The following is a 10,507-nucleotide window of genomic DNA, read 5'->3' on the forward strand; positions in this document are numbered from 1 at the left end:
GGTTTTAAGAGAGAATGTGTATAAATTGTGTTCAATGTTTGCTCTCCTGGGACACAATTAAGGGCTAATCGTGAAATTTTTGTTTCAGGTTTTAAAAATGAAAGCACTCTCCAGGGAGGCTGGTGGTCCTGGGCATCTAGTGGATTCCTTTTCAGCCTTCTGGCATTTTAAATGGAGAGAGAAGGAAGGAGCTTGATCTGCCTTTATACGCTTTTAATTACAAATGGCTGGCTGGGCTGCGGCCTCCAGAGACTAGAGGGTGAAGCAGACACGTCAGGACCAGCTGCCACTCGGCTGGCAGCTCAATATCAACCTGAACATCCCCAGGCCCACCGGGAGTGGGGGTGGGGGTAGGGGGAGGTCGGGATCAGTTCAATGCAACGGTTGAATATCTAAACACATCAGCTACAGGCACCTGCCAATCACCAGACCAGATCTGTCAGTATAAGGAACAGGTCAGTTGTCTATGTTAGCAATCCCAGTGGAGCAATAACAGTGACGGCATAACTCAGACCGCCACTCTGGGCTGCTGCTGGAGGGAGCGTCTTAACTTCTCCTGGGGTCTGGTTCAATAAGAGCTGCGGGTGGTGATGGACGGCTCTCCGATCAGACAGTGGTGGTGATTGCAGGCTGAGTGCAGACTTCTTTTTAGATCAGCTCCTACACTCCTGAAGCCTTTTTCACTCCATATTAACATTAGATGGAGCAATGGGAGGGTGGTGTGCTGGTGCAGTGGTTAGTACAGCGAGAAGGTCCTGGGTTCGGATCCAGTTTAGGGCTTTTCTGTGTGGAATTTCCATGTTCTCCCTATGTCTGTGTGGGTTCCCTCCAGGTACTCTGGCTTCCTTCCACAGACCCATGCAAACACACAGGTCTGGTTAACTGTCAATTCTAAATTGGCTGTAGGTGTGAATGTGAGAGTGAACGGTCGTCTCTCTCTGTGTGTTGGCCCTGTGACAGACTGGCAACCTACCCAGGGTGTGCCCTGTCTCTCGCCCTATGACAGCTGGGATAGGCTCCAGCCCCTCCCCCCTGACCCCGAATTGGATAAGCAAGAGAAGGTGGACGGAGCAATGTGGATGGATCGCTGCAGAACAGCGACACAGCTCTTTGTCCCCACCGATTGCAAAGAAGTGAAAACATTGCCATCCTGTTTTATCTGCTTAAAACATGATTGTAAACAGGCAATATAGCTTAATAGCTGAAAATCTTTAGCAAGACACAAAGCAAGAGGCACATAAAAGAGATAAAGTTTGCACAGTGGAAGTGCAAAGCCCACTGCAATAAAAGCATTGCTAATTAAAATCACTCGTGTTGCAAGCAGCAGCTCAAATGAATTGTATTTATTGTGCCAAATATTAAAAAAACTTACACAGTGAGCTAATGAGCAGAAAACATTTAGACATACATGGAGACAAACCCTTTTCATAACAGGTAATAAAATAATTTAATGTAAATGGTTCAGGCTGCCTTCAAACTTTACCTGATGTGCAAAGCGTCTTTGTGTTAAACTCTATTCAACACAGCAAAACAAACAATGAAAAAAAAGACAAGAGTGTCTTTTCTGCCAAAGCAAGTAACCTAAGAAATGAAGTTGCTTTGTAGTCTTAAGCCGCTATCACGGAGACCCAGGATTTTCCAGGAGAGCATTATCAGGCAATATGAGTTCTTTTATTGCCTGTGGCGATACTTTAATAAGACCCAGCAAACCTGTGACCTGCGTTTGCAGCAGGAGAGGCGGTTGTAGAGGAGATTTAGCGACTCAAAGGGCATAGACATACCCACAGGAACCCCCACTTAATTCCCAGTCAGCTGGCCTGATATGCCACCACAGTGAACCAGAGTGCTTATAATTAGTATGGACAGCAATGCAGAGACCAAGCACAGGAGCGTAAGTGGATTATGTATGTATGCAAACGTTTTTGGCCAATGCCGATTTGAGACATGCAGCTGCGAGTGAAAATAAAATTGTGACATATTTTTCTTTGGCATTGGGTGACTTGTAATGTAACCCTGGAACACTGGCACACACACAGTTAAAAACATTTGTTTATTAGCTGACAGCTAATTAAAAATATAGACGTTAGAGTGAAAAGACAAAACAAATCTTGCAGACACACATACCCAAAGTCAGGAACCGTAAGTCTCCTTTACATACCTGTTGATTGAATGCTTGAGATAAAGAAATATACATAATTTGGTCAGTCAGTCTACCTACTGACTACCCAAGAATAGTCCTTCTCCTTTCCACAGTTGACATTAATTAAAGATACAAGGATAATCTGGAGAGGTGAGAGTCCAACTAAAGGATCTCTGGCAGATATTGACTGAAGGCACTTCCAGCTAGGCACATCACCTTGTGATTTAAAGCTCACCTCAGAGCACAATGGCACCCAGAGGTATAAAGCTTAACCACCAAACCAGGTGGCTACATGAGCGATTACTGCTGACCTGAACATTCAGAAGGTCCCTTTGAGACTACTTCATTGGTGAGCATTGCACCCGACTTGTGATCAAATCCCGAGAGACCAAGACAGACAAGGCTTTAGACAGATGGAGAAATGTATCGCATCTATGACAAGACTGCGATGACATCGGCATTGCAGTCGCTTGTGTGCATCTGAGTGTGTGTTTGAGTGCGTGTGAGTTGCTCTGTGCCCTAAAGGGAAGGTTTCCAGCTGATGATAAATGAAGCGTCAGGTGACTCCGGAGAACGTTTTATAACAGCCCCCTCAGCAACGCAGCGGAGCAGTGAGCCCAATTAATAAAGATCAGTTCTTTTCATTAGAAACTTCTATTTCTTTCTTAATTAAAAAAAGGTGATTGAAAAAAATGAATAATGGAAAAGGAGCTTCTGACAAAATATACAAGGCACAGAATTTATATATATAGATATACTCTTGCCCTGTGCTAGATAGAAAGATAGGTTTATCTCTTAGGAGAAACACCAAGGATTAGCCTTACTAGGCTTCTTATTATAGAGCTACTGAATGATGAACTTGAGTTTGGTAATATATTTAGAAAATATGTAAAACAGTGTCATTTAGGATGACTGCAGTGGCTCAAATTTTTGGAGTGAAAGGATTTATTTAAGAAGCTATGGGTCAACCCTCTCCCTCTATCTGTACCTCAGAGAACTGAACAGACAAAAGAGCAATTAGACGCAGCACCATCAGTCTCATTATAATAAATCTATTCTCGATTGGATGGGAAGATGATGGCTGTGAGCCCAGGTTTGTTAATATGTTTTATTACTATATAACCCGTATATATCTGACCCATCCTTGAGGTCCATGGAGATGACATAGACTTATAATGTTGGTGCAAAGCAGAGATCATACAGAAGATGAGCAGTGGATGAAAATATCTTAAAACTGGAATAATTCAAATAATCTCATTAGGTCTTAGCTATTACACTTCACTGCAGAGAGGAATGACATTACAAAAAAGTGAAAAATGAGGTAAAATAAATGGGTTATCGAACACGGGGTTCAGTCTGTGCAGTGAGACAGAGAAGACAGATGGAAGGAATAAAGGTGCAGGGGTCATTATGAGTGACAATGATGGCTGTGGATGAAGACTCTGTCATAACCCAAACAATTTCCCAACAAGGGAATGACAAATCAATAAGGTTCAATGTCTCACAGTGAGCTCAGCCTCGGGATGATCACCTCTTCAGTTATGGTCCACTGCTAGCATTTTACTTCATTACAATATAAAAAAGAAACTAGGTCATTTTGCTATAAAGCAATTGAGTTGATAAAATTAGGAGCCATATACTCACCTTCAATACGAACAACCTTTTATTCAAGGTAAAGAAAACTGATGTTCAAAGATGACGGTTAGTCTGATAGCTGTAGTATTTGATGGATGGAATTATATCTCCCACTTTCCTCTTTCCATTGAATTAAACACAAATTGATTTTGTAAGAACATTGTATTGGTCTCATGGTGAAGGGTCATTCACAATTTCTTGCAAAGAAGTTAGCTTGAATCCTTTTGGAGCCACAAATAAACCCTTGCGATATGTTGTAGGTTTATTCATACAAATGTCAACCAGCTTCAACTGAAGTTGAAAAATGGCATGGAAAATGTGGTAGCTGATTTTTTTTCCCCCCTCGTGTACAGACATGCTTAAATATTGATTATTCTTTTGAGTAAACTATGCACACTAGATTGATTTACAATGAGCAAATATAAACTGCCTTTGTCTGCTGACAATAGGATGACATTCCTCAAAACACACACACACGCCCAGTGTAATCTCTCTCTCATCTCCACAGAAGCCCTCCTTTTACCCAACCCCCCCTCTGCGCTCGCAAGATAATGTATGAGTCTGATGACTCAAGTGTTTTATATTCAATTTTCTGCTCAAGTAAGCTCCTTCAAACATGCTACACAATTAAGCAAAGGAATGGCTCTACTACATTTGATCTACTGCAGAGACCCCCAGGGACCCTGAAAGTTTCACCTTGCTGCCTGCAAGCACCACAAAGCACCTGTACTTCCAGACATGCACGTGCACATACACACACACACTTGAATTCCAAGCCCAGAGTTTTATAGTAGTGCATCGTGGTCTGGTTTGGCTCTAGAGTCTCACAAATGCTGTTTGATCTCAGGAAGACGCTTTTTGGATAGATGAGAAGCTGAAACTGAGTTTTTTTTTTCTTCTTTACTTAAAAGAACTCACTTTAAACTCTCATCATGTGCCTCTGTAGTTTAATGATTCCCACATTCTCTTGGTATGTGAAAGGTTGCTGGTTCACCTCCAGCCAATGACACAGATTCCCTTAAGGGTAGTGTCAGAAAGGGCATCTGTCCAACTCTGACTTGCAGAGGTGCCTCTGTTTGTGGTGACCCACAAGCAGAGCAATTGAAAGTAGCTTTAAAGGACTTGCCATGTAAGGTGATGCTTCTTTGATGGATGACAGGTAAAAAGGAGAAATTCTAGATTAAAAAGAATAAAACATTAATACACAAGTGATTAAAATATGAAGTCTCAAATACCTCAATAAGATTATAATAAGATACTAGACTACAACAGTAAAAATCATACTTATTCCAAGGTATTTCATCACCTCCAAGATCCTGTGACAGCCTCACTAAAGCTTTTCATCAGGCAACTAGCAGACTTACTGTAACACCGAGGACCTGTACTACATAGCCAGATGATGGAAAGAATTTTAAAATCAATATAAAAAGTAACAAGGAATCAGTGTAGGAGTTCAGAGCACATGTAATGTGTTCTCAGCTTCTGGCTCTGCAATGCAGTCAGACCACAGAGTAGCCTGCTTCAACTTTAGCAGTCTTGTCGATGTGGGAATACATACCTCATGAAGCTATAAGTTTAGGACTGAATCTAATTTTAGCGTAAGATTCAAATCTGCAACCAGTGTCTTTTTCCAAGCTTGTGTGTGACTAATATTTCCATTTTATTTTAGCTGAAATATAAAAAGTTTCTTGACGGATTGTTGCTAAAGTTCACCTGGTTGAGCAGGTGGCCCACATGTTATAAAGTCTGCAGGAGCCTGGGTTTGACTCCTCCCTGACCACTTCCTACATGTGATTTCCTTTGCTCTTTTCCTACTTTCTTGTCACTCTCTTCTGTCATCTGCCTGTCATGTCTGTCGTAAGGGCTGAAAAAAGTTCAATGACATTCAAGTAAAAATATCTGAAACACGTAAAAAGTCTAGAATTGAGCCGCTTTCTGTGACTACCACATGAACGTTCATACGCAAAGGAAGAATGAAAAACCAGCTCACAAAGACCGGAGAGGTGTGTGGTCCCAAATTCTAATCCTTCACCCTTTCTTCTGCCTCAAAGGCATCTAACTTTTTGTTAAATCCTGACAGACTGCAGCATACTATAAAGTTAAATTTCTCATTTTGATAGTGTTTAGATGAGTGGGAGAGGGAGACTGGAATCCTCGTGAACTACAACAGCGGGTGAGCAAAGTGAGAGCAGCAAGGGGTCAAATGTCTAAGCTCATTTTTTTTTAAAGACCCTAACGCTCTTCAAAGAATTATAGATTAATACTCAGTGACACAGAAAGAGAAAGTAACAGACAGGCGCAATAACAGAAACTACAAGTGGAACGTGCCCATCATTAAAATAATATTCCTATTTAAATGCATGAACAAATGTTTTTGTAGCAGCGATGCATTTATACAGGAGTTTCATTCGTGCTCTGATTGCTGTGCAGATATTCTCAGTGGTTATATTTGCACACAGCGAAATGCATGTCGGTGATTTTTCAAGGAATCTTCGAGTTAAAGAAATCCATAAAGTACCACGTGAACGCAAAGTTGAACAGCTTGAAGTTAATTTGCTGTAAGTCCGTAGACTACACCGAACAGCTCACGCATAAACAAGGTCGCTTGCTGAGGGCAACACTTCCCACTCTCACTCTGATAAGAAAACTCATTTTCCTGTCAGGAGTTGTAGGATGCTTTCACACAAACAATTTCATACTCCTTCACCCCAGCGCATTGTTGTGTTTCTCCGTCTGCATTAAAAAGTCAGAGCACCGGTCCCGTTCCATATGTTGAAACGTTGCTTAGAAAGCGCGGCGAACATCCCCCAAGCCCATTTTATGTCTAAGCTTCTACCTGCTGAAGCTGCTTTTATTGCTCCTGCAGCTGTGTTTGTGCAAAGAGGCCGTGGAATACAAGCACCCGAGGCTTGTTGTGCATCCTTGGTACAATTACAACTAAGTGCATGCATTCTTTTTTTTTTTTTTACAGCTAGTTCTGTGTGGAATGTGAGCAGAGCAGAATAAATTATGAGTAATGAAAGTCAGCACTTTCAAATACTTTTCAAAGCCAAATGAGTGAGTCATCTACTAGCCTCAGGTTGAGAGTTACACATCACCTCGGCTTCATGACTCAGTTGTATCTCAGTGCAGATCTCGAACAAAGCTTTATCTCTCTGTCAAGGCTCATTCGCTGCCCTTAACACATTTTATTTTCATTGTATGCGCATCTTTATTTACATCAAACTCCAGGTTTTCTTTATATATCCTTTACTGCCACGCTGACATATTTTGTACTGCATTTTATTGAGTATGCCACTATTAGAAGATAATCTGTTATAGCAAATACAAAAAGCTATTTTTTACTTCATACACAGACATGCCTCGTTGCGAGATAAGTATGATTTATGCTGTACATGTAGTACAGTACAGAATATCTTTTAATCTAGCAGTTTAAAAAAGCAAAAACAAGCAAACGTTTTGCAGGCAGATTAAAGAAGAGGCCACTAGTAGACTGTAAAGTACAGCAACCATCCCAGCTGTCACAGGCCATAAACCATTCCCTGGAGAGGGCCAGCTATTTACAGCAAATAACTGGCTTCATGTGGAGGGGGCTGAGGCATGCAGAGTCACACAGAAGAAAATCCTCATCTCTTCGGGGCGGATTAGAGAAAGAAATGGATGTATTCTAGAGATTTAAAGGAACGTGTTTAGTGCTACGTACAAATACACGAATTGGTATTCTAAGAGCGCCGAAATTTGCAGGCACAGAAACGCTACTGCTGCTGTATTACTTAGAAACAACAAAAAGGCAGGAAAACAGAGGGCTAGAATACACTCGATTTCATCTAAACTCACATCAGCTGTACAAACAGTGCCATAAAAAGATTTCACCATGTCCAGTTAAAATAGGTCGCTACTTTACAAATAAAATCCAGTGTTTAATAGAACAAATAAGCAGCTTATCAGGTAGTGCTGCACGCATAGGCTGATAAGCAATAAACTAAAACATAGATTCAGGGTTGGGGTTAGGCTAGAATCTGACCTTGAATAAATAAAAGAGGAAATTTACATACAAATGATACTGCTGGCATTTGCTGTAATTGCCGTTTGTGGTGTTCATTTGAAATGAAACAATAGCAGCACCTTCAAACTGCAGGGAGAAAGGAGGAGGGGACCGTGGGATGAAATGTTTAAGACGTTGAGCATTCAATACATTGCCTTGTCTGCCTGACTGCGTAGTCTTTTTTTGTAAATTAGCACATTAAACTTGTTTATCTCTAAGATCTGTTCAATCTCAGGCACTTCAAGTCGCAGCTGCACTGCATGAAAAGGCTGCGAAAGACTGGCGTTGGCATAGCCGAACTCATTTGAATCCAAAACATTCTGATCACAGGCTAGCCCGAGAACATGCTAAAAATAACTTATACTCAATGGACGCATCGTAATTTCAGCGAGATGAAAGGTTCTGATGTGGTTTTTGGGAAGCAGCGGGAAAAGTGTTTTCATCTCCGAGATGTGAGAGCACCGATACAATAAACACACACAGTACGAGTGAAGAGAAAAATGCAAAAACAAGAAAAGATCATGACCTCGCATTCCAACAAGACACGAAATAAATATATAGCACCGAGCTCAAATATAAGGAGGGAAGGAAAAGAACCAGGATGCTGTACGTCTTAGTATTTGTGACCATATTCCTGCACACTAAATATTTTATTTGTCATACAGCCACATAATCCATATACTTTCAAGAATTATGTGTATTATCATAAAAATATAAGATTTAAGTATTATTTCTCAGCTCTTTATGAGGGTGAATGTAAATATGTAGACTTGAGCAAACCATAGAGGTATATCTGCTCACCAGTGCTAAGACAAAGGCCACAGAATACAGTCTGTAGTATTGATTTCTCATTGATTTAGCTGAGACACTGTTCAACTCTCGTTATTTCATGTCCCCGTTGCTTTCAGTATGACTTGAAGTGCTGTGAGGGGCCCACACTTTCAAGTTCCCTGTCCCTGGTGGGATGGTTAGCTGAGAGTAGCTCTGCTTGAACAACACAGCAGTCATGGGTTAGGAGTCCCGGAACACCACTGGGAAGAAAGGTCATCTCTAATGAGTAGCTCTGGGATTATCTTGTGGTAAAGACAAACAACAACAACAACAAAAAGAGGGACATGAATAACCAGCATGAAGTTGAGATGAGATTCATGAATTTTTTTTGCCTGTTTGGGGGTGAATATTTATGATTTAACATCTTTCCTTTACAGCAGACACACCAGACAACACAGTGTAAACTAGAAGAAGCTCTTTTCACCAACGGTGTACGCTAGCATGAAACTCTTTCTTTTTTTATTACCATCATTGTAGAAATCAAAGGCATCACTGAACAACTGACAGCTCGAAGGAACAGAGTGGAAATCTTTGCATTTCCACTCTTTGGCTTCTTTTTTAAAGAAGGGGTTCAGCCGAGGAGCGATGCTTTGAGCTCTGTGAAAAATGCATCAGCCGCACCGCTCGTTTCGCTTTCTGCTCGGTAAGGAATTGTCAGTGACAAAGACTTGATTTTAAATTCAAAATGTTTTCAGAGGCAATAAACGATATCTGCCGAATGCTCACAATGGTGAACATAATTTACTCTTAAGAAAAAACTAATTAAACTTTCCTGGACTTTGTGACAGTTGAGACAAGTCTGACAATGCCTCAACTTTAAAACTTTTCATATCCAAGTGTCTCTTTAATTTGTAAGTAAAAAGAGAAAAAGCAAAGATAGAGCACAATAGTGGTTACGTACCCCAAATTCACAAGACGAATGTGAAAATAATAAAAGGAAAATAAAAGGAACAAACTCCAGTGCAAATTATAGTAAATCACAGTTATAATAACAGTTAGAAATGGATGGGCTGGTTGTCTTTCATCAAAAGTTCTTCCATCCTCTATACAGACTAGTTAGCCTGAGGTCTCCAAAGCACAGTGGCTCAGAGACATCCATTGGTTGATGATAGATTCCTGTAGCTAGATCCAATTGGTTTATGTTGCTGTCCTCTACTGCCCAAAATAGCAGAACATATAGATATAATGGCTTAGAGTGAGAACAATATCAAATAAATGACTAGTTTATACTTCAGAGTTATCTAGAAGAAAGAGTGCAGCAATATCAACTGAAAACAGGGAAGCTATGTTCAGGAGACAAAAAAATAACAGATCTTGAGAAAGATGCATATAATCTGGTTTATTTATCAGTCTTTGTTACTAACAGCTGGTAAAAACACATAATTTCTTCCCATTTCTTTTGCCGAATCTAAAAAAAAATGCCAAAGCTAATACTTTGACAGGCATAAGAAGGCATTTCTGCACCAACAAGATGATTCCCAAAGAGCTAATAGAAAACTTGGCATGTCTCAGCATGGTGTGCAGTCGGTTAAACTATTTGAGGAACCTGGACAAGTGGAGGACAAAAGAAAAAGTGGCAGGTCTAAACTACTGTCTAAAATAGTATTTCAAAGTCATTTCTTTAAGAAACAGGAGAAAATTCAGCAAAAGCCTAACACAGGAGATGCATCTGCTTCTTCAGCTGATCTGTCTGCTGTTCGCCGAAACCTCATCAGCACTGGGCTCAGTGCAAGGGTATCAAGAAAGGAAACACAGAGAAAATATAGCAAACTACACAAGAACCGGACTGCAAGTCAGTGGCAACAGTTATTATTATTGCAAATTATATTGACAAAGAATGAAACAGAAGGCAGCCA

Source organism: Pundamilia nyererei, unplaced genomic scaffold (genome assembly GCF_000239375.1).
Source record: "Pundamilia nyererei isolate P.nyererei 1_Seehausen unplaced genomic scaffold, PunNye1.0 scaffold00058, whole genome shotgun sequence".
Classification (NCBI taxonomy): domain Eukaryota; kingdom Metazoa; phylum Chordata; class Actinopteri; order Cichliformes; family Cichlidae; genus Pundamilia; species Pundamilia nyererei.